This window comes from Acomys russatus, chromosome 10 (assembly GCF_903995435.1).
Source record: "Acomys russatus chromosome 10, mAcoRus1.1, whole genome shotgun sequence".
In the NCBI taxonomy this organism is placed as follows: Eukaryota; Metazoa; Chordata; class Mammalia; order Rodentia; family Muridae; genus Acomys; species Acomys russatus.
The window spans coordinates 16,855,763-16,877,004 of NC_067146.1; the positions used below are offsets into that span (position 1 = coordinate 16,855,763).

General features: G+C 39.7%; 1 pseudogene; it reads left to right on the forward strand.

Annotated features, from left to right (window-relative positions):
- Nucleotides 1–399: 399 nt before the first annotated feature.
- On the forward strand, nt 400–11,641 carry LOC127194891 (TATA-binding protein-associated factor 2N-like; annotated as a pseudogene).
- The last annotated feature ends 9,601 nt before the right edge of the window (nt 11,642–21,242 follow it).

Genomic DNA, 21,242 nt, shown 5'->3' on the forward strand with positions numbered 1-21,242 from the left:
TAGACTCCTGGGTAATCACATTTTTCCATATTTACAATACCTCATATCCTTTTACAGGAAGACATTTCACTAATGTCTCCAAGCAGAAAGCTTGGAGAATTTGGGGGAAAAAAGAAAGTCACTTATGTTCCCTCTTTGGCTGTATCACTCTCCATTCTCCCACTCTGTGCGTCCTGTCAGCGTATTTATGTGATTTGCCCTCAGCCTTCTTTTGCTCCACAGCCTTCTGTACAGCCTATTACAGCTCACTGCGAATCTGCTGAGGGCTGTGTCCCCGCTTCATACAGTTTTCCTCCCTGCTCTAGCTCATGCTCAAGAAAAAGAGGAGAGGCCTAGAAACAAGGAGAGCACTGGACTTCCTCTGAGAAGAAGGGCATCAGAGAGGACAGGAGATCAGAAATGACCTTAGAAATTATCATGGAAATAACAAGAGAAACAGCAAGATCAAACGTCTGTGGCAGTAACATTGCTAGAAACCTGCTCAATTCAGTGACTGGGAGGGAGCGATGGCTGAGCAGGTAAGATCACCTATCAGCGGTTGCTCCTTCAGAGGACCAGGGTTCAGTTTGCAGCACCCACATGGTAGCTCAAAAGTGTTGTCTGTAACTCCAGTTCCAAGGCATCTGGACCCTCACACGACGTAAACACTGGCAAAACACTAATGCACATAAAATAAACAAGTCTTTTTTATAAAAAGAAAAGACCTTCTTGTCAGGTCTGTTAGTACATCCCTGTAATCCAAGCACCTTGAGGCAGAGGCAGGAGGATTCCTAGTAAAAGCTTGACCAGGCTTCATCTTAGGCAGATCTACCACCTCACAGGTTATTTGGCTATTTTTTTTTTTAACTTACTGGGGACTCAGTTTCCCCTGCTTATCTGGGTCTTGTTAGACCATTAACTGAGATGGGCTGTAGAAAGGCCTGGAGCACAAGGAGTTTTTAATGAAAGTTTTCCCATCGCTAGTGTTCTGTATTCCATCTAATTAATAAAAGAATATTCGAAATTAAATTTTAGAGAATGAATTCATGGATAAGAGTGGTGTAGACTGAGATCCATACATGTTCTGGGTTAGAGATGCTCAGACTGAGGCACAGTAAATTAAAAGACTCGGGTTTATCAAAGTCCGCCTTTATGTTTATTCCATGATTGACAGCATTTTAATAAAGAGGAAGAAACCCAGGCTTGGTCGTGGTCCCTCTGCATCTCCACCGCCAGGCATCTGCCCCTCGGGAGACCCTTTCTACTTCTTCCAACATTGCAGCTTTGTTCATCATCACTGAATTAGAACAAGCACAGTGCATTTCCTGTTGACAGACCCAGCTAAAGTTCCTGGCCTGGAGGGCGTGAGTGAAGAAAAGCGGCTGTCAGCACATTTAGGGCACAGGAGAGAACAATTGAGCAGTGTGCAATTATTTGTTCTCATTAGATACTTTTTAAACATTTGCGTGCTTGCCAGTGGCAAAGACGGCAGGCTTCAGGGGCTGATTGGAAACATTTTTTTTTATTATCTCAGCCATCCTACAAAAAACTTGTCTTCATTATTCTTTCGTCTGTGAATCACTTACTACTGGAAACCCTTGGTCAAGGGTCTGTATCAGGCTATAGTTGGTACCAGGAGTCCTTAGTGGCTAGAATGACAGAGATTAGCAAGCATTTCTTCAAGCAGTACGCTATAAACCACAAGATAAAAGTAGTGGGCTTTTTAAGTCTGTACAATTTACCCTGTACATTCTCATGAATGCTGTCACTTGGATGTTTTTCCACATATGAGCTCATATATTGAATGAAGTTATTTTATGAATCCTATGTTATACTTAAGCAAAATTTAAGGTTATAAAGTATATTAATGTTTCAAATCCACTGCTTAGATAGGGTTATTTACAATTTATTGTCTGCCCTTCCCTCTTCCATCTCCAAATCATAAACTGATTTCATAATAAATTTACAGATTGAAAAGGTGAAAAGTATTTATTATAAATGTTTAGTGAGACTGGATGACAGAAATATGGCACATGTATTTCACCATAAACAAGTTTAAGAGAACACATTTAGATAATTGTTTTCTACAGAGAGACAGTGTTAGTCTTAGTAATTGTTACTGCAGAAAATTAGGGGGTGTAGAAGGAACTGCGATACAGTAGTCCTGTTGCTTTTTCTTTGTCCACCACTTTAATATAACCTGCACACTGCAGCACCCACCAGGTGGTTATGCGTTTACAAGGCCAGCCTGGAATCTGTTACTCTCTGACTCTGACATCAGCTGCCACTCAGTTGAGAGGAGCATCCAAGAACAAGCAACATTCCCTGCAAAGACCACATCAGAACTGTCGTCACAAATGTTGTAAAATGGCCATTATTCCTCGATTTTTTGTTCTAATTCTGCTACTATCAGTCATTGTATTTTTGCTGATAAATAGTAACTGTATTGCATATGCTTTTGGCATACGATGCAATATTTTGGTTTAAGCATCCATATGGTTGAATAAGTCTAACGTATACACTGTGGAATCATTTTCTTGTGGTGAGAACAGTTAAAATATATATTCTTTTAATACATAAAGTGTACAGTATGATTTTCACCTGGTTATATACACAATTTCTGAATTTGTCCCTCCTTTCTAGTGAAATTGTTGCATACTGTGACCTACATATTTGCCAGTTTTCACTCATCTACTCAGACCTTCATATTCACTTTTTAGTTTTTTCTTCTATGAGTTTTAGTTTTTAAAAATAGTATTTTTATTTATTCCTCCTGAATTCCTCATGAATTTTGATCACATTCACCCTCCTTTCCTTATCCCAGGTCTACCTCTTCCTCCCCAACCCCTCTGAAATTCTGACCATGTTTGTTTTGTTTTTTGTCACATTTTGTTTTGTTCTTAAAAGTAACCCACCAAGTCTAATTTTTGCTACTCATGTACTGATAGATATGGGGACATTCAATGGAGCATGGTTGAACTAACCAGGGACACACCCTTAAAGAAAACTAATTATCTGTACCACCATAAGTCATCTTCAGCTCCTTAGCTGGGGGAACAGCTTGAGAACCCGCTCCACTTCAGGTGCTTACAGTAACTTGCTTGATCCTGTGCAGGACTTGGAAAGGCAACCACAGCTACTTGAATTTTTTAATATAACAATTATATGTGCTTAGAAGACACATTTTTCATTCTGGTATTTTCCTTCTTCTGGCTCTTACAACCTTTTAATGCTATGGTCCACAAATCTCTCTGAGCCACAAGAGGAATGGTGATTTCAATGTCCTATTGGTTGCTCAGATTGCCACTGACACTTATTTAAATAGATTTGAGTTGCTGCCTTAACTATAACCCACTACACAGAGAAATTTCTTGATGATATTTAAGAGCTGCACTAGTCTATGGTATAAAGTTATAGAACAATATAATGTCATGATTACTTCATAGATTAATAGTGATGGATTCACCCACAGGGCCTGTAGATTGCCCTGTGGGTTTTTGGGTTTACAAAGGAAGCTGTAAATACAATCAGAAAGTGGTTAGTTACCCATAGAGCACTTGGGCCACTATTGAATCCATGAACATGTTTTTCTAGGCCAGTGAACCACGGGAGTATGGTTTAAGTTAGGAGAAGGATGGTAAAATAGGGCAAAGGAAGAGGTGGGAAATGTATAAATAACACTCTGTATGAAAAAGCCATATAGAAACCCATTGTTTTATAAGCTTCCTAACTTATGTTTTTGTATGAAAGAGTTTAATTGGTGTTACAGAACACAGACAGTGAGACTCCTCCCAGAAGTTATGTTTCCAGATAAAAGCCCAGTTCCAGGTGTGAAATAACTCACCTTGAGTTTTTGGTTAGAGGTGCTCCAGAGACCTACAAAATGGTATAAGCTATTTATATTGCTCTTGGTTGATAGAAAGACACTACTGTTGAGGACACCATACACTTTGGTCATAGGACATGGAAAATCAAAGTTGCTACTAACAGTAAGTTCCTTTCTTGCTGGCTAGCTTTTATTGTACCAAAGGGTTCTCCAGAGGCTTCTGGGGGCAGGGCTGGGGGCCACCAATCTTTTACCTGTCTGTGAACACTGTGATCTACAATAAAGAGTTCACAGGTTTAAATTCCACGTAAAAGTGAGATTGATTATTTGTCTGTCAGTTCCAAGTTCATTTTACCTTGTATAATGTCCTCCAAATTTATTCACACTTTTTCTTTTCTATCGCTGGCTGGTGTCCCACTGAGTATACACAAACATTTTCTATCCATCTGTCCTATTCTCTGAAGTCTTGGTGCAAGTAGTTTGCACTCCTATCTTTCTCCATTAAGGATGGCCATTTTGGGGCACTTGAAATTAACTGTATCTGCATAAGTCTACCTGGAAAAAGCAATGGACCCTGACTTTCAACACTAATTAAGAATGGTATTTTTATAGTTTCTACAAACAAGGATGAGTTTATTAGTCAATGTATTAATCTTGGAACCATTCGAAGAAAACTTGTCTCTCTGTACATTAAAGATAACAATATTATCTGGTGACCCATCTGCAGTGGTTGCTGGGGAGGCATTTATGGTTTTTCTACCCTCATGCTCTCCAACAGTAGACTAAGGAGCAGAGGCTACATCATATGGCCATACAGTGGTATGTACAATCTATCATGATTAATCTTGTTGCTGTTCCATCCGGTTACCCATAATGCAGAGCCTTCTCATCGTCATGCTTCCTGCGTCTTATCCTCACAAACTTCTCAGCTTCTCGCTCTCCTCTGTCCACATGGAACTCCTCTTCAGATGTCTTCTGGTAGCCAAACAACTCACTCTGAAATTCCCTTGTTGTAGTTAATAAACTGTTCTGTGTATCCATAACCAATATTAATAGAAGCTGATGCCTTGCTTTGACAATCCTCCCTCCATTTTGAAATATTAGAGGTAGGCATCTGACACTGGACTGAATTTCTATCTATCAGAATACTTTTAGAAGAGCAAAAACACGCATCACTTTCTCCTCTCAGTTAGTTCCAAGAGATTCTACACAAGCAAGTTGCCCTTTTCTCTCTACAATGTATTTTTTGTGCCTGAAAGTTTTTGTTACATCTGTGTTTGCATATTTTTTATCTATGTCTTCTTCCGACCACTGCTGAAGTATTTTTAATGCTTCTTTTCTGAGTAAAGTAATATTAACAAATTTCGAGTTAGTCTAGCAGTAAACCCTGAATATTACAGTACCAATCTGCCAGCCATACTGTGCCCACCACTGACATGATCGGTATCCAAGTTAGATTCCTACTATTGTGGTAAACACCATTACCACAATCAACTTAAAGAGGAAAGGGTTTACTTCAGTATATGGCTTTTGGGCCAATAAGAAGAAAAGGCAGAGCAGGAATTTGAAGACAGGAGCTGAGAGAAGCAGATGCCGTGGAATATCCCCACTTACTGGCCTGGTCCCCATAGCACACCACTCAGGACTACCAGTGGGATGGGCCTTCCTACATCAATTATTAATTTTAAAAAAGTTCAATGGACATGTCCACAGAAAATCTGATGGAGGTTTTTTCCCCCAACTAGTTTGTGGCAAGTTAACATAAATACAATAACATTATGTGGACATTTAACCACTTTCTAACTGGATTGAGGGCTGCTCTACAGGAAGAAATTCCTTCTTGCTACTGTAAACTCAGACAAGAGCCACGGCTCAGGAGGGCAGTCATCGGCCCTAGGAGAGAAGCCACTCCATTGTCTTGCTGAATGGAGATGGCGCCAAATCATCTTCTAAAAGCTTCTGTTTGCATGCCTCGGTTAGTCTTGCTCTCCACTCTGGACAGAGACGCTTCATTTTATAGTGATCAACACTTAATGCAGGGGCTCATAACTGGCCAAAGCGCTAAGAGTAAAGGACTATTGAATGATAAGCTCAGAATGGGATGCCCATATACCCCCCTTGCCAAATTACAAGAAACATCGTGGAAAATGGGGTACAAAGAATGATAAGAGGCAGAGGATGGGGAGAAGTTCTGTGGATTGGTGTCTTCCGGACATGGTATGGTTCTTGCACTCGTGAACTTACTGCAGCTGTGGTCAACTACATGAGACCTGCACAAGACAAGCCAACAAGATCAGTCAATATTCCAGTAGTTTCAATGTGTTACAGAGACTGAAAGAGATGGCATGGAGGTATGTGTGGAAGACGGAGATGCCTAGTAGGAATGGAATGAGGAAGTAGGAAAAATATGATCAAGATATATTGTAAGAATTTGCTACAGAATAAATACACTTTTTCTAAGACAAAACAAAATTCAGAAGACATTCTGTGTCACATTTTCAGAACTCAGTAATGAAGTATTCTGATTAACAGAGGGAAAAGTCAAGCTAGACACATCCAAGAAATATGAATATAATAGAGCCTGACTAATATTAATAATCCTGTTTTAAGCCTAATATATACTTTACTTGAATGACTCAGAAAGAAATTCAAGATCACAGAACCCTCGGGGACAGCATGGCTTATTATGGAAAAATATGCAGAAGTGTCAGTTAATAGAGATTTCTGATTATCTGAGAAATACACTTTACATTTATTATAAAAATCTGTTCATGCAATGTGCTTTATAAGAAGAACTCTATGCGCCATTCCAGGGAAAATAATAGAAGTAAACATCAGAAGGTCACTTACTTGTACTCTAGAAACTTCACAATAGAATAAATTAGGACTCTGTTTTCTAATTTAAAAACTCCATTCTTATTTCTGCTATGGCAGTACCATCGTCTCTGCTTTCTTCTGCTGTAGTCCAGCAGGTTACAAGGTTGAGGAAGAAAGAGTATGCACAATAAAGCCACACGCCTTGGAATAAAATTAATTGATCTTCTGCACTCATTAGTTTTGCAACCAAGAATAACCCATTTCTTTCCTAACATTTTAAGTTATGCAACCCTTAATTCAAATCAGTGACACAATGCTTGGCCCACGGAGTTCTTATGAGAAGGAAGTTGGACAGCTCATGCGAAGCGCACGGAACTGCTCATTGCACATGCTCAGTGCCCGGGTTGGGCGGCAGTGTTCTCTGCTTACATTGCCCCTTTTAACTCCGTTCAACAGATGTCTACAGGTGAGATACTATTTTCTCAGATTTAGTAAGCAATGCTGTTGTGACGTGTTATATGTTATGTTGTTATGTCATGTGATAATGAACTATATCACTTACTGATAGTTATTTGCCCACATTGAAAAAAAAACAAAACAAATATGTCCAGTCTTTGCTGTTATCACGGATCTTGTGGTGGAAGCCACACAGGAGACTGTAAGGCAGGGTGAAACACCTTGCACACAGAATCAGAACAAGGATGGCTCTCACTGTCTGTGTGAATGGTCGCCCTAACAGTAAGTGTGGTCAACTTTCCAAATTCTTCTTTGAGGGTTTTCAAATCTCATCTCCTGGGCTGCATAATATTTGCAATCATTCTGGTCTTTGGACAATGCTCTGAATATTTTTAAACAGCTTTTGTGTTTCTCATAAACATCTTTTCCATTTCTTTACCACCAGTTCCTACCACCTTTCCATATTCCTGGTTTCCATTTGTTATCATGAGTGACTCTATTCTGTTCAGAGTGTTCCTACTAACACACCATATACATTGGAAAAGCTTTGCTGCAATAATCCTTCAATTCATTGACTATGTTTGAAATTTTTTCATTAGAACAGTGTTTAGTCAAATGTTAAAAAGGCATACAATTATAAATAATAAATAAATAAGGCAATCCATACATGCACGTCATCTGTAAAACAAAGCATAATTGTTTTGGATTTCTTAGTTGAAACTTTTAATTTCCATTGAGTCTACAGAATGCTATTTATGTTTAACTTCTTCAGAACTTTAAATCCAGCAACACAGGTGCTCTGGCAAGGGATCACATCCAAAGACCTAGGTCTCTGTGATCTGGATGGAATCCAAACACCTTTAATCTGTCTGTCTGGAATATTGACATGGCACATCTTTAATCCTTCTGGCTGAAACTTAGTACACACCTTCAATCCCAAACAATGACACTTAAATAAGGGGCAGACAAAGTGATGAGTGAGAGAATGATTTGACAGAATGAGGCAGAAGTAAGATGCGCTCAAATATCATGAGACTGGACAGGAAAGAAAAGTAGTAGAGCGGAGAGAGAAAGAGAGTTCCTGGACACAGTACAGTAGCATGTGAGAGAACAGTGCAGTTCAGTGCTGTTCGGTGCAGTTCAGTTGAGCACAGTTGAGTTTGTGCAGCCCAGAGGGAGCTTTTCCAAGCAGAGCAATTCAGTGAGAAGCAGAGAGAAGCCAATTTGAATCAATCATCTTAAAAAGAAGTTTTGAGCCAGAACAGCTGAGCTGAAGCAGCCAGCCAGAGTCCAGAAAGAGCTGTAAATGGTGAACTTATTCAGCAGTAAGTCTCAGAGGCTGAAAACATTCCAGGCCTACGTTAGCAGATGGAGGCTGGAAGCCAAAGCCTTCAAGGTCAGAGCTTGCAGAAGATTAGTTTGTGTGGAGGCTGAAAGCTTCCAGGCCTAGGCCTAGAGATAGTTAAGAACACTCTAGGCTCAGTCCTTGGGTAAGGCTCTTATTCAATTCCCTCATGCGTAGAAATAAAAACAACATTTACAGTCCCTCTCCTCTCTCCACATACATATGTATAAGGACACTAATGTGCAACAACAGTTAGTAGAGAAAGAGCCATAAATTTGAAGGAGAATGAGGAGAGGTGTATAAAAGGTTTAAGGAGAGGAAGGGAAGGGACATTTAATTTTCATAATTGATATACTTTATCCCAAATAATCTCAGCATGCCCCCGTGTTAAAGCATATAATTTGTGCTAAGATTTAAAATACCACAAAGAAAAGTGTAATCATGATTTTACATAAAATGGCTGAAAGTGGAAATTTTTACATTAAGTAAAACAATTAAGACCCAGAACCACATATACTGTGAGTTTCTCTCACTTGTTGTAGATCCTAATTATTAAATTTTATAAGTTTACATGCAAATATGTGAGCATGGGTTACCTTCTTATAAAGAACAACATTCTCTTAAAGAGAATAACCAGAAAATGAAAAATTTAAATATTAAAATATAATAGCAGTAATAAAACATTAAATAAAGGACCTGGTCTGAGAAGAAAACTGTCTCATAAAAATATTAAAAAGTAAGAAAGTGTGAAATGGAGAAATATATAATTATACTAGCAATTTAGAAAGTTTAATTTTCGATGGGGAGTAAGTACAGGCAGATGCTGAGGGAAATGGAGAAAAAAGAAAACTCCTCAGAACATAATATTTATCTTTTTATGGCCAACCAAAGGCTGGCCCTACTTGAGACCCATCCATGGGAAAGAACCAATTCTTGACACTATTAATGTTACTCTGATGCAAACAGATGCAGAAACCCACAGTCAAACATTAGACAGAGCTCGGCGGCGGCGGGGGTGTCCCTAGGAAGAATTGGGGAAATGACTACGAGAGCAGGAGGGGTTAAGAACTCCGTAAAAATACCTACAGAGTCAGCTAACCTGGGGCCCAAGGGGGCTCACAGAGACTGAACCGCCAACCAGAGAGCATGCAGGGACTGGCCCTAGGGCCGCTGCACATATGTAGTGGATGTGCAGGTTGGCCTTCGTGTGGGTCCCTCAACAACTGGAGTGGGGTCTGCTCTGACTTTGGTGTCTACCTTTGGATCCTTTCCCCTAACTGGGCTGCTCTGTCTGACCTTAGTGGGAAACGCTGTGCCTAGTTCTGCAGTGCCTCAATGCACTAGGACGTGTTGGTTCCTATGCAGGAACTCCCTCCTCCATTAGAAGGAGAGGGGAGAATGGGGACACGGGGTATACGAGACAGGGAGAATGGGAGGAGGGTTGCAATCAGGATGTAAAATGAATAAACAAAGTGAGTCCAGGACAGCCAAGGCTAACACGGAGAAACCCTGTCTTGAAAAACAAAACAAACAAAAAATAAATAAAATAAAAAAAATAAAATAATTAATTAAAAAATAAAAATTTTATTTAATCTCCATGATTGTAAAAAAAAAAAAAAGAGTACCATAAATCATAGAGTATTTATGACATTTTAAGAAATTAAAAAAACAATCCTAGCAGTGGTTGCGCTTGCTTTTAAACCCAGCACTCAGGGAGGCAGAGGCAGTTGGCTACTCCAGTTATAGACAAAATCAGTCAGGTTACTCACAGTCTTAAAGTAATTATGAGAATCAAAAGCAGAGCTCATATGGCCAGCAATCATATAATAATCAGGGACAACAAAACGGGGAACCATTAGGAGACCAAGGTGGAAGAGCACTTCTTACGGCCAGTCAGACTATGGTTAGCAAGATTCTCATGGCCAGCAGTCAGGCCGTGGTCAGCATCAAGGCTCAAGAGATGAGTAGTCAACAACATGATTCCTATAATCAAAACCAGCAGCTTCACCATTCACAAACGTAAAACTGCAGCCACCACACACAAGATGACTGTCACAACGTGAGGAGGTAGGCAGAAAATAGTAGAGGATATGGCGAGTCACAGTAGGAGGTACAGGGCGTGGGGGATGTGACAAAGATGTAAGAGGTCCTATGACAGGATTAAGTGGTGGTAACCACGGTGGCTTCAACAACTTTGGTGGTCACAAGGATTATGGGCCCAGACCAGATGCTGATTCAGTCTGCGTGTCAATAGATCAAGTGAGATAATTCTTTAAACAAATAGGAATTATCAAGCCTAACAAAAAGACTGGAAAAACCAATGATAAATCTTTACCCAAAGACATAGGGAAGCCAAAAGGGGAAGCAACTGTGTCATTTGATGTGCTCCATCGGATAAGGCGGCTCCTGATTGGTTTAATGGAAACATCACTAAAGTGTCGTTTGCCACCAGCAGGCCTGGACTCATGGGAGGTGGTGGAAGCAGAGATGGACGACGAGGCTGTGAGGGATAAACTGGCCATGGGAGTTTTCAGTGTCGAGGTGCAGATCCCAAGAATGGGGACCGGGTTTGCCCTAATCTGTCATGTGGAAATAGGGACTTTGCTCGAAGGAAGTCCAGCAGTCAGTGCAGTGAACCTCGACTAGAGGACTCTCGTACCTCACTGGAAGATTTCAGGGGGAGAGGCTACAGGGGAAAAAGGGGCTACAGAGGTCATGGGGGCAGAGGTGGAGGCCAAGGTGGCTACAGAGCGGACACAGAATTGGGGATGGTTATGGTGGAGACAGAAGTGGGGGTAGCTATGGTGGAGGTGGAAGTGGGGAGTGTTTAGGGTGGAGACAGAAGTGGGGGTAGTTATGGTGGAGATAGAAGAGGCAGCTGTGGTGGGAACTGAGGAAGTGGCTATGGAGGAGACCGGGGCGGTTATGCTGGAGATTGAAGGTGGTTATGGAGGAGACAGAGATGACTATGGAGGTGATCGAGAAGACTATGGGGGAGACTGAAGCACGGAATGGGGGTGTATGGGGGAGACTGTGGTGGTTGTGGCAGCAGTGGAGGCTACAGTAGACACCAAAGTGGAGACTACAGAGGAGACCAAAGTGGCGGTGGCTATGGAGAAGATCGAGGTGGGGGTTATGGCAGAGACAGAGGTGGCTATGGAGGCAAAATAGGAGGAAGAAACGACTACAGAAATGATCGGCGCAATCGACAGTACTGATGACTGGAGTATCCCTCTGTCTCTGACAAGGTCTGTAGTCTGCCAGAGTTTGCTTGCTGTTTCCCTCATGGCCTCAGGGTAGTGAAATTGACATTGGGGCTTGTATTTGGGTGGGAGGGCTGGGGAAAGTTTTCCTTTTAGAAAGGTCCATTGAAATTTTCCCTTTTACTTTCCCACCTTCTCTTTCCCAACCTTTAAAGCAAAGTGCGTTGTAAAATATTGCCAAATGGAAAGTGTTTTGTAATCCTGCAACAAATGTTGCTTGTTTTTTGTCGGGGGGGAGAAAGAATGATGAATGATGAAGACCTTTATAAAGATGTGAAATGTTTGATGAATTTTACCTGGATGTACTTAATTTTTAGCACAGTTACTTCAGTTTATGTATCTTGAGAAATATGAAATTTATTTTAGCAGAAAAACTAATTTTAATGAGTTTTGCTTTATTTGCAGTGGTTTTCCTGAGGGTGTGGTATGCACCGTTGATTAATGTGTCAAACAAGGACCGTCTCAAAGTACCTGCTGCTAGAAAAAGTAGATTTTCATTTATTTGTTATGAAGCTCTATTATCTAAGAAGATACAGCAGAAAAATGAAAGAGTGTGAAAACTGGTATAAAGTTAGTGGAAAATGTTCATTTGCAGTGTTGACGCATGAGACATATATTAGAGTTTGTTAATTGATAAGAAAAAGCAAGGTTAAAATGTGGAAGAAGACACAAGTTTAAGGAGATGAGCCTAAAGATTGTGGCTTTACTAATTATTTTCATGAGTTAGGCCTCCTGAGAAAGACACCTTTATTTTCTTTTACGAATTGTTTCTGACCCTGGGCATCCCTGATTGCGCTACTGTATCTTTCATCTTTTATGGCTGTGTACTCCCTGAGATTTCACAAGCAGAACCCAGTATGTTCTTCTCAAATGTAATCTTGTCGACTTTTAAGGCTGCATGTTAAAAGATTTCTTGAATAATGGAAACATTTTGAATCTAGCTGGAGAGCCAAAGAAAGGAAAGGTGGCCTGTGTGTTTGTTCTGCCAAAGTGTTTCTGACAGGGTTCCTGAGCTGTATGCAAGTAAGGCTTGCTTGGTGAATGTAGTTTCTGAAGTTTGGGAAGACCACATGTGTGATCATTTAAGTCGGTTCCCAGAGATCATGTGTGATGTTGTCAGATGATTAGCCAACCCACTCTCAAATTAGCGTTTTAGCACAGGAAACATGAGATTGTGTCACAGTGCTGTAGGTCAGTTGGGGGCTCCTCCAGTCTTGGTTAGGCTTTGGTATGTGTCTGGTGTGGCAGGGCTTGGCTGAGTTTGAATGGGTTTCACAGATATATTTCTCACCTTTCAATAACCTAGCTTTGCATGTTCTCATGAAAATTAGCAGGGAATAGTGAAACAAGTGCACACATGACTTTCATTTCTATATTTGCCTGGATACTTTTACATGGTTGATACCCAGAGAGATCATGGGAAGGCCCTGCAGAGGCATATGGCAAAAGACATTGATACAGGAAGTGGCAAAGAGTTGAACCATTTTCAATTAACCATTGTGACTCTCTCAATATCCTATTTGGGATAGCAGAATATTCATTCATATTGTATGTGATGTGCTGCCTTCAGAGGGCAGACCCACCATAGAGCTGTTAACAACCTGACAGGGGAGTGCAGAGTCAAAGACGTACGGCCCTATGACACCACATACCATCCCATAATGGTCTATAACCAAAGCACATCCTGGTGACTAATCATAGGAAACACGCCATTTGGGAACATTATCCTGACGCTAAAGTCTCCTGCACCTCTAACAACAACGGCATCCAGATTTTCACAGATTTACCTCTTAGGAGAAATAAAGAAAGCACAATTAAATGTTGAGTTATTGCTCTCAAGCAACCCATTTGTGAAGGATAATGATCTCACCTAGAAGATAAAAGTTTTTATGTGATTAGGTTCTTCAACTCAGGAAGCATTATCAAACACCTGAGAGTAATCTGTACAAAGACCTTCCCTTAGTTCTCAGAGCTAATGAAGAGGCATAGTGTCTCTAAGGAGTCTCCTGACACCAGAAGGTCTTCCAAGAGTGCCTCCCCAGTGTTTGTAGCTGCAGGGCATCACTCAGAGCCACTGTGTTTTGTTCAAGATCGTTTAGTTTATTTTCAAGATGTGATATAAATTCTCCTTGTTGAGCTCCATTGCCTACCAAACACTATTACTACCCACCTCATAAATTGTACAGCACAATAAACAGTCAAAAACATTTTTTTCCACTGATTCTATTTCCTTCTAGTGGTTGAAAATAATTCCATCTTCACTTATTGTGATTTGCTGTCCCGTGGCTTTCTGACAAACCTCTACCAATTTTATAGTCTTTTGATAAGCACCCCATATTTTATCAAACATTCAAGGCTCTTCAACAAAAATCTAGAAACTCACTAAAAATGAAACCAGTGTGATATAACTAATCATTGCTGGCCTAGTCCCGGTTTAATGAACATTTAACGTGACTTCATTGCTTCCAAACTCTTTTGAACAATTACCGAAGCTCAGGATAAATCAGTTTCTCAGAGATCATTCATTGGAAGAGAAATCAAAGGAGTAATTAATTGTGTTCAATTTCAGAATCACTTCCTGTGCTGCAGTCTGAAAAACTGGAAAAATTGTAGAGCTTATCTCCTTGGTCATCCCTTGTCCAGACATCACTGCCCTGTGCTAACTTCTTTCCAGTTTCTGAAATATTGTGTTAAAGGTAGTGTCAGTCACTGGGGCTTGACAGAATCAAATTTCCCTGGATTGTTATTCTATTTTCCAGATTAAAATTTATTTGATTTGATTTATTATTGTGTCTTATACACATACCTATATATGTATATAATGTATGTGTTGGGTACACTCATGCCATGACACTTGTGTGGACAGGAGACAACTTTGTAGGGTCAGCTCTCTTCTTCCACTGTTACATAGGTTACAGAGACCAAATTCAGGATTTCAGGCTTAGCATGAAGTACTTATATTGCTGAACAGTCCCCCTGGCCTCCTACCCAGCTTTCATAAATAGAAGATGAATATAAATTATCTTAAAGTGTCCTACAGTGTCTAATACAACCTCTGTTCTGATTTTGGTTTTGATGATCACCTACTGGACCACCATGTTCCGTGTGCTCCATAGCCCCTGATATGTCTCACTGTGTCAATCCCAGGCTTGAAGACTTGAGTCAGATAGGTACACACAAGGTAGTTTGGGGCCACCATTCTTTATCTGCCAAGGTTCTACAAAGCACTGCACTTGGAATTTGTACAGTCTTGTCCCTTGTCCACTTGAAATTCAATGTCATTGAACTCTACACATCCTTGGCAATTACCCATCCGTTCCTTGTAGTTAGATTCACTGATGTCTTTATTTCAGAGAATTTATTGTTACATGACTGAGACTTCTTCAAGTTAGTGTTTTGGAAGTCGACTGTTAAAATCTATAGCTATTCTATACTTTTCCACTGTAGTCTTGCTTTAATATCTGTTATTTTCCTCCAAATTGCTTTGATTGCCAACCCTTCTCTGCACTCATTTATCTCCCTGTATCGCTGTCTCAAGGATGGCTGTCTTCAATTTTATTTTGGAATTCTTATATTTGAATTCTTTATTTTGAATGTAATGACATTATTAGGCTCTCAGTTTATTTCTCTGGCTCTGTATTTATCAATTCTTTTTCATTATTGCCATTATTTTTTGTAGATTGAACCCCAATATTTTCCTTTTTCTTTACTCTAGAGAGCTAGTAGGATAATCTCTTTCATTTACCCTTAGTTAGATTTTGTGTTTTTCAAACTGCTTTGATTTTTGTGTGTTGTGTTCTTCTTTGCAATTGTTGTGAAAGAATTTCATTGGCTCTTTGGGGTCTGGAAATTTTAGTTTGGTTCTCTGTTGATCACTAACACTCATCTGCCCGACAGGCGTTAGTAGCCGACTTATTTAAGACTCAGATTGTTTGTTCCGTACACTTTCCTGTTATCTGTTAAGGAGTAAAGCAATCTTTGCTCAGAAGAAAGGACTGTTTGAAGGTTTGGAAATTTTGTTTGTCTTGTGCAGTTCTGGGAAGAAACACTGAGAAGAAACCAGGAATATTTGCTCCACAAAGATGGAGTGGACAGGAAGAAAGGAAGTCTGCACACCCAAAACCTAGAGATCAGCTTTTCAGCTCAAGACATATCGCTACACTCTCTTCATTTCTCAGAGAGCACAGACATAATTCTGCTCCAGCTTTATTCCATCATGTTTCTTCATATCAAATTAAAAGAAAAGAAACAAACTCAAACTGACAAAGGATTTAGGTCTCTCAGGAGCGGATTGACTTCCCAAATCACATTTCTACAATTGGATTATTGGTAGGATTTACAGCATTGTGCCCTTTATTTGGCTGCTTATAGATGAGTTTTTTCTTGTATTATTTTCTTGTATTATTTCAACAGATATTCTTTTACATGCTGTGTTACTGGATTTTAATTAAAGTTTAAAGTTGACTTCATGAAGAAAATTCAATTTAAAAATTGAAATCATTCTCATTACTTAGCTAAGTACCTCTCAACTTGCAGAACATGATTTCATGACTCATGATATTTTTTTTTTCAGCACTAGTGGCTATATGTATTTCTGTTATGATCATAAGCAAATAAAAATTCTGTCTGGAATTAGGTAACATATGCAATTTTACAGGAAATTATTTTCTCAGACACAAAACAATATACTATGCCATAAATGCTTATCATAACAACATCTTATTAAACCAATTGACAGAGGAGAAAGTAGGGAACAGGCTTGAGATTATAAACACAGGAATTTCTGTAAAAGACCCTGAGAGCACAACTACTAAGACCAACAACTGACAAATGGAACCACATGAAACTGTAAAGCTTCTGTACAGCAAGTCAACCACCATTTGACTGAAGAGGTTACCCATAAAATGGGGATTTTTTAAACCAACTTTACATATTATGGGGGTCTAATATCTAAAGTATACAAAGAACTTAAAAAAAAGAACTCTTAACATCAAGAAAGCGTATAACCCAATTGAAAATGGAACCTAGAACTATACAGAGATTTCCCAAAAGATAAACTAACACTTTAAGAAATGTGTCATATCTTTAGCCAACAAAGAAATGCAAATTTGAGATTTCATTTTACCCCAGTCTAAATGACCAAGATAAAAATAAAAATAATAAAGGTACTGACATAGATGTGGGGAAGGGAGAACATTTGTTCCCTGCTCGTGGGATTGTAAACTGGTCTAACTACCATGGAAATCATCATAGAGTCTTGAAAATCCGGAAATACATCTACCATATGATCCAACTATACCACATATGCTAAAAATGATATTTTATTAAAGAGATATTTGCTTTTCTATGTTCATTGCTGCTCTATTTACAATAGTCAGTGGAAGCAACCTAGATGCCTCCAAGTGATGAATCAATAATGGGAATGTGATATATTTATACATTGAAGTATTGCTCATCTAGCACTGAAAACTGCTATGTACAATATTAAATGAGAACCAATCATCAAGCTGTGAATCCTGCTACACTAATGACTGACCTGACAGGATATACCTGTTGATGCAATAGTGGCACAGATATTCTGGGAGTAATCAACCACTTTCTGATTGAATTTAAGTCCTGCTCTACAAGACAAAACCCTCACCTGGACCATTTTTGGGCCAAGAACGTGTAACAAAAGAGAGAACCTGCTACTATTGTTCTGATAGGTGGGTACAGTATTAAAGTTACGTATTGCTATCCTAGTGTGACTCTCGACACTCTACAGAGGAACTCCCCGAAGCCGATAGCAGCTAACACAGAGACCCGGAACTGGTCGGTGTGCGGAGAATTAAAGACTGTGAAGTGCCCGGCCCTATATGGAATGCAGAAATGGCAGTCCCACCCCCAAGACTCAGGAACATTCACAGAAAAGGGGGCAGAAAGATTTTAAGGGCTAAATGGTGGATAATGTTAATGAAAGAGTGCTTTCCCGAAACAATGGGACAGGGGAACATATCAATTCACGTAATGTGAATTGACATCAGGCACAAAACATGCACAAGACGAAGGAAGAGAAAACCCAGCTTAGGGGCACGGGGAGGTGAGTGTGAAAGCTTAGGGGCACAGGGAGGTGAGTGTGAAAGCTTAGGGGCACGGTGGGTGGGGGAGGTGAGCGGGAAAGCTTAGGGGCACGGGGGCGGGGGAGGAGGTGAGCGTGAAGCCCTATCGCTAGTCATGAAGCTTTTAGCGTTTGATATCTAACAGCTGAGAGAGGGTCAGTTTTCTTTAATGATGGGAACCATGGTAGACTGACTACACCACATGGCAGGACTCACTCCCAAGAGGAGTTGGGAAATACAAACTAGATTGGGGGGGGGGGGACTCAAAGCTGAGCGTATAGGAAGGTGAAAATGCAGAGGGAAGATAGGAAAGAAGTCAGGGGAGGTGAGCCAATGTGATCAAAATTATAGGAAACTCTTAAAAGGCTATTAAGGATATTTTATTTTAAAGCTGTTTTCCTCTAACTTCTAAAAGAAGTTCAATATATGATTTCAATTACATTATGTGGTTTTCAGAAGTCAATGGGTGTCTAAGGCTGTTGCTCAGCGGAAGACAGGTTGCCTGAAATGGGCAAGTCAACCAGGCACTGCAATAATAATCACAATACGAGCTGCATGTGTTATATTGACAATGGGAATCGGTACGTACAGTTTGTCTTCGCTAAGTGGGCATTTCTTTGGAGAGACTTTCTGCTAGAAGTGTAGCTCAAAGGTAAGGGCCTTTTATTGTGTATCTCAAGGTCAGCTTGTCACATACCCTTGCCTGAAAAGAGAGAGAGATAACTCTGTCAGAATCACTGATGGGCTGCCATTGGAGATGATATACAATCTGACACCTCGGTTTGTGTTTATCAAAAACCATGGAAAAATTTTTGTGCAGGTACGCTGTCTAGAAGTGAGGCTACCCTTGGGCATCATTTGATTTTAACACCAAAGTTGAGATTTGCAGATGTTCTCACTTCCTCTATAGTGCCCAATCTAGCACAGAGTGGTCACCGGTGGGTGGGCACTTCAGGATGGAACTGTTTCTGACTCCATTTTCAATTCAATTCAATTCAATTCAATTCATTCATTCATTCATTCATTCATTCATTTATTCACTTTACAGCCTGATCCCAGTCCCCTCCCCCCTCTTCTCCGAGCCCCACCCTCACACCTTCTTTCACCCCATTTGCCCTCCCTCTTCTCAGCAAAGGAGGCCCCCAAGAGGTACCAACCTAACCTGGCATATCAAGTCTCAGCAGGACTAAGTGCATCCTCCTCACTAAGGCCTGGCAAGGCAACCCAGCTAGGGAAAAGGGATTCAGAGGCAAGCACCAGAGACAGCTCCTGTTCCCTTTGTTAGAGGACCTATATGTTGACCAAGCTGCACATTTGCTACATACTGTAAGGGGACTAAGTCCAGCCCATGCATGCTCTTGGTTTGGTGGTTGAATCTCTGTTTGCCATATGGGCCCAGCTTAGTTTACTCTGTAGTCCTCTTGGGATGTCCTTGGCCCATCAGACTCCCTCTAGCCTTCCTCCCACTCTTCCGCAAACTCCCCAAACTCAGCCTATCATTTTGCCATGGGTCTCAGCATCTATTTCCATCGGCTGCTGGATGAGGACTCTCAGAAGACTAAGCTAAAAGAGTAGAATTCTTAGAGATAATTCTAGGCTCCTGTCCTAGAGATGCCCCCCCGCTACCGATCCTCATTCTTTCTCCTAGTCCCCCCGCCCCACACCTGACTCCACCCCGTTACCCTACCTACCCCCTCTCTTGTTGCAATTTATGTTGTTACTTTTTCTTTAAATATGCTACCACTGACAAAAAATATTAAGAATTAAATTTATTGAAAAAAAGCTAATAGTTATTCATCTCACCAGTGAAACAATTAAAAGATAACATATATCTAAAGTTATGAACTGAATAAACAGAATTGTAAAAATCACTTTACATAACGTAAAACGTAGATATATGAAGGTTCACCCCAGGCCCATTTAGAATGCCAAAGCAAAACTCTTAATATATAGCAATAAAGGACTACACATATACTTTGCAAATAAAACTGTGATAATAAACTAAAAGCTTAATTATAAGATATAATATACAACCTAATAGGCTGTGACATTTTAGTAGGAGATGATCCTAATTTTATATTAAAAAGTCTTTAAATAAGTGAAATGTTAGGTATGAAATTACATTATTATTATATTTTATTATTATATATTTATCATATAATATAGTAAAATTATTATTATTATTATTATTATTATTATTATTATTATTATTATTATTATTATTATTATTGTTTTTTTGAGACAGCATTTCTCTGTGTAGCTCTGGCTGTCCTGGACTCACTTTGTAGACCAGGCTGGCCTCAAACTCACAGAGATCCTCCTGCCTCTGCCTCCCAAATGCTGGGATTATAGGTGTGTGCCACCACACCTGGTGACAATTTAATGGCTAAATGTGATTTTTATCTTGCCTATAATTTTCATACATCTTACTCTATACATACACTTTTAAAACCATGTTTGGAATTTCAATTTATAGCTATAATTTTAAAATGTATCTTATGGAGGTAAATATTGGTACATTTTGTTTTTCCGAATTGTTGATGTAATTCTAATCTCTTCTTCATCCATAAATAGTCAAATAAAAACAAAGAAAACACAGAACATCCATGTCAGGCATACTAAGGAATTTAAATCCTGAATTATGGATCTTTTCTAAAGTTATGAAGAAATGCAAAACTGATGCAAATTAGTGACACTGACCCCTTTCTTTTTCTTTTTTTTTTAAATTGATTTATTCAAATTACAACTCAATTGTTATCCCATCACTTGTATCCTCCGGTTCCTCCCTCCCGCTTTCACCCTATTCCCCTCCCCTAGGTCTATGACCCCTTCACTTTTGTAGACCAGCCTTTCTCTCCAATGTGTTGACCATGAAGAAATTGAACTTTTCCACAGTGTTTATTTGTGTCTTTCTACTTCAATGGCTTTTATTGTGAAGGAAAGTGTAGAAATTTCATAGAGCAGATTCTAGCCTCAGAATGTGGCCATCTCTCACGTGCATGCCTGTACTGACCCCGTCTCACACTGTTCTCTGTCGGCATTACAATCACTTTCCACAGGAGAAAGACACACAGAGTATGCTTATTTCAGATGAGATGGAGACACGCTGGAGACTGTAGTTGTGTTGTGTTCTGGGTGACTATTTCTCCTCAGCGAAACGAGAGAGCTCTTCTAGTGATGTTTGCAGGACACTGAACACTGTGAGATTGCTATTTCTCACTTTGATCGTTTCTTCAGAAATCAAATATTTTGTTTGTTTGTTTGGTTTTTTTTGAGACTTTGTTTTTAACCACTGTATATGAGTTATGTGTTCTATTTATATGTGTTAGGATAAGGAAAACTTTAAAAGTTAAAAATAGTATCTGTTACATTATCTAATTATTTAATTATTTAGCATATTTTACTACTTAGAATAGCATGAAAAATTGAGACAATTTAAACATTTCTTTGGTAATCTA